This window comes from Electrophorus electricus, unplaced genomic scaffold (assembly GCF_041902795.1).
Source record: "Electrophorus electricus isolate QZ-2024a unplaced genomic scaffold, ASM4190279v1 Scaffold315, whole genome shotgun sequence".
Lineage (NCBI taxonomy): Eukaryota > Metazoa > Chordata > Actinopteri > Gymnotiformes > Gymnotidae > Electrophorus > Electrophorus electricus.
Genome location: NW_027658600.1, coordinates 22,501 through 26,178, shown reverse-complemented (window position 1 = coordinate 26,178; position 3,678 = coordinate 22,501). Strand labels below are relative to the sequence as shown.

Here is a 3,678-nt window from a genome sequence, read left to right as displayed (position 1 = left end):
CCTGAGTGCATTAAAACGGAAATCAGAATTACTCCCCGGGTGGCACTTCCAGGCTCTCACCCTCCCAAAGTGTCCGACCAGGTGCACCCTGCTGGGCATGTTAGCCGCCAGCCCCTTCCTGGAGGTCTGGTTGGCACGGGGTTTTGCAAATAGGGTCCTGGCCGGTATATGGAGAGCAAAGAGAATCAATGGGGTCCAAGCACTGAAATTCATCCAGTGGCGTCCTCTGAAGCTCGGCGGGGAGTCCCCGAGGGGTGTTCGGCCGCAAGGGGAGCTCTCCTCTATCACATGATCAAACGCTCTGTCCCCACCGAGTGAGTGGTGTGCCTGATGGCCCCCCCCCATCCCCCCGAGGGGGTGCTTATCCTGCTGTAGGGGAGCCTCTCGGGTTAAGTGAACCATCATGCCGATTCCCCTATGGAAGTAAGTACATCCAGGCACACAGTCTGCTTTGCTCTCCCGGACCCGCGAAAAGGTCTGTTGGGCTGAGTGTACGCTCCCAGGCAACTGGATCCAATGGCTCAGTCCGGCCGCAGCGTTCGGATGATGGGTCGGCACAGCCATGCCACCAGGGTGGGCGTGTTTGTAAATGTACCAGTGGATTCTCGTCGGCCTGCCAGCACCATAGACTGACCCACCAGGCTCCTGTCCGATCAGGGGTTGACCCGACGCACGGTCTGTGGTTTGGCCCCTGTCCCAGATGAAATCGGGCACGGCCTTCTGGCCAGGTACCATCGGGTTACTGAGAGCGGCTTCGGGTCTCCAGGTGAGACCAATGGTGAAGCAGCACTTTCGGCAATGGAGAGCGTATTGCGCCGCTAGAGGTGAAATTCTTGGACCGGCGCAAGACGGACGAAAGCGAAAGCATTTGCCAAGAATGTTTTCATTAATCAAGAACGAAAGTCGGAGGTTCGAAGACGATCAGATACCGTCGTAGTTCCGACCGTAAACTATGCCGACCCGCGATCCGGCGGCGTTATTCCCATGACCCGCCGGGCAGCGTGAGGGAAACCACGAGTCTGTGGGTTCCGGGGGGAGTATGGTTGCAAAGCTGAAACTTAAAGGAATTGACGGAAGGGCACCACCAGGAGTGGAGCCTGCGGCTTAATTTGACTCAACACGGGAAACCTCACCCGGCCCGGACACGGAAAGGATTGACAGATTGATAGCTCTTTCTCGATTCTGTGGGTGGTGGTGCATGGCCGTTCTTAGTTGGTGGAGCGATTTGTCTGGTTAATTCCGATAACGAACGAGACTCCGGCATGCTAAATAGTTACGCGGCCCTCCGCGGTCGGCGTCAAACTTCTTAGAGGGACAAGTGGCGTTCAGCCACGCGAGATGGAGCAATAACAGGTCTGTGATGCCCTTAGATGTCCGGGGCTGCACGCGCGCCACAATGGTTGGATCAGCGTGTGCCTACCCTACACCGAGAGGTGCGGGTAATCCGCTGAACCCCATTCGTGATGGGGACTGGGGATTGCAATTATTCCCCATGAACGAGGAATTCCCAGTAAGCGCGGGTCATAAGCTCGCGTTGATTAAGTCCCTGCCCTTTGTACACACCGCCCGTCGCTACTACCGATCGGATGGTTTAGTGAGGTCCTCGGATCGGCCCCGCCGGGGCTCCTCGCGGGCCTTGGCGGAGCGCCGAGAAGTCGATCAAACTTGACTATCTAGAGGAAGTAAAAGTCGTAACAAGGTTTTCGTAGGTGAACCTGCGAAAGGATCATTAACGGGTAACGCTGTCCGGCGTGCCTCCTCTCCCGACCCCCTCGACTTCGCCGTCCCCCCGCGTCGGGGCCCAGGGTCGAAAGGGTCTTCGGGGTTGCTGTTACACGTGGTCGCTTGCAGGTCAGGCTGGACAGAAGGCATAAAGGAGGAGCCTAGTCCCTCCCACCCCTTCCTCGTCCTCCGCCTCTTCCTCCGCGTCGTCCTTCAGCACCCCCCCCCCCGCAGGCCCCGGTATTCTCTGGGTTCCAGCGCGAGAGACGCGTCGTTCAAAAAACTCGGCGTCCCCGCTCGTCGGGCGAAGGCCGGTTTCCCCTCACCTTGCCGGCAGGAGAAGCGCCTGCGAGTCGAGCGGGTCGTACGGGTCTGTCCCGCGCCCTCCCTCTCGCTCGCACGGCCGCTGCCTCCGTCCACCGCGAGGGGTTTTCCTATTTTGTTGTCCTTGTCATTCATCCCCGTCCCCTTGCTCGCTGACGAGCGGACTTTCCGGGGGGGGTTGCGAGCGCTGCTCCTCGTGGGGCAGGCCATGGCCCTTCCTGTGTTCGTCCGCCCACCGGCGTCCTGGGGCGTGGTGGTGGTGGGTGGCGCAGCCGGTTCCCCTGCTTCTCTCTCTCAGAAAGGAGTCTCAGGGGGACCCCCGGCAGGTACCTAGGGCTTGGCCCACGCTACGTGAGTTCCACCCCTTTCGAGGGGTCGGACGGGGCGGGCGCGGAGGGCCGCGGTTCAAAGACTGACTCGTCTGCCACGTGGGGCGTGTGGGCAAAGCGCAACCCCGCGCCCGTTTCAACACTCGCAGACGGGGGCGCCTGACCGGTTGGTGAAACCTTTTAAACCTGTCTTTGTAGTCGTGGTGAAAGACCTAAACTGAGCCTGAAATAAAAGAGTACAACTCTTAGCGGTGGATCACTTGGCTCGTGCGTCGATGAAGAACGCAGCCAGCTGCGAGAACTAATGTGAATTGCAGGACACATTGATCATCGACATTTCGAACGCACATTGCGGCCCCGGGTCCATCCCGGGGCTACGCCTGTCTGAGGGTCGCTATTCCTATCTGTCGGACCTGCCTTCTCAGGCGGGACCGCGGTTGGAGGTTCGTAGGTGGGGGGGTGCCCCCTGGCCTCCGTCTTCCTAAAAGCAGACGGTTCCCGGTCGCTGTCTCGGTGAGATCCGGTCGGTGGGTTCGCTGCGGTTGAGTGCCCGTTCTCCGTGCACAAGCTTCTCCTCCCCCGCTTCGGTTCGTTTCGGTTCGTTTCGGCTCCGCTCCTGGCCTGGCCAGGAACGTGGTCCCCTGCGCCCGAGAAAGAAGCGAGCGTGGCTGCCGGTGGGTTCTCTCCGCTTTGGCTGCCCACGTTTTCGCTTCTTTTCTCACCCCCTGCGCAGGCGGATCACGGAAAGGTGTCTGTTCTGTTCCGTTACGTGCGCGAGCGGAGGGAGGTTGTTGTTACATGCGTTCCCCCCCCCCCCCCCCCGGTGGGGGGGTGGGGGGGGTCGGGGTTCGGGTGGCTCTGCCTCTGGCGTTTTCCTTACGGGCCGACCTGTCCGTGGCACGTCCGTGACGTCCCGACCTGTGTCCTCGTTAGCCCGGGTGAAAAGGGACTCGTCCCCTAACCCGGCGGTGTTCACGCTTCTGGGCAACCCTCCAGAGCGAACTCGGGAGCGACCTCAGATCAGACGAGACAACCCGCTGAATTTAAGCATATTACTAAGCGGAGGAAAAGAAACTAACAAGGATTCCCTCAGTAGCGGCGAGCGAAGAGGGAAGAGCCCAGCGCTGAATCCCCCGTCCGGGTGCGGGCGAGGGGAATTGTGGCGTATGGAAGTCTGTTTTCTTCCTGGCGCGGGCCGGGGGCCTGAGTCCTTCTGATGGAGGCTCAGCCCGTGGACGGTGTGAGGCCGGTAAATGGCCCCAGCCCCGCCAGGGTAGCGGTCTTCTCGGAGTCGGGTTGCTTG

At 60.6% G+C, this 3,678-nt stretch overlaps 2 non-coding genes and 1 pseudogene across 2 annotated transcripts in view; all 3 read left to right on the top strand.

Annotated features, from left to right (window-relative positions):
- Window positions 1-1,031: 1,031 nt before the first annotated feature.
- Window positions 1,032-1,724, top strand: LOC145655682 (18S ribosomal RNA; annotated as a pseudogene).
- Window positions 1,725-2,615: 891 nt separating this feature from the next.
- On the top strand, window positions 2,616-2,769 carry LOC145655680 (5.8S ribosomal RNA). Its single transcript, XR_014121680.1, has one exon. It is a non-coding gene; the product is annotated as a 5.8S ribosomal RNA (ribosomal RNA).
- A 616-nt stretch (window positions 2,770-3,385) lies between these two features.
- Window positions 3,386-3,678, top strand: part of LOC145655678 (28S ribosomal RNA) — a 4,147-nt gene continuing 3,854 nt past the window's right edge. The window contains exon 1 of the ribosomal RNA XR_014121678.1: window positions 3,386-3,678. This exon is cut by the window's right edge and continues 3,854 nt beyond it. This is a non-coding gene — a ribosomal RNA (28S ribosomal RNA).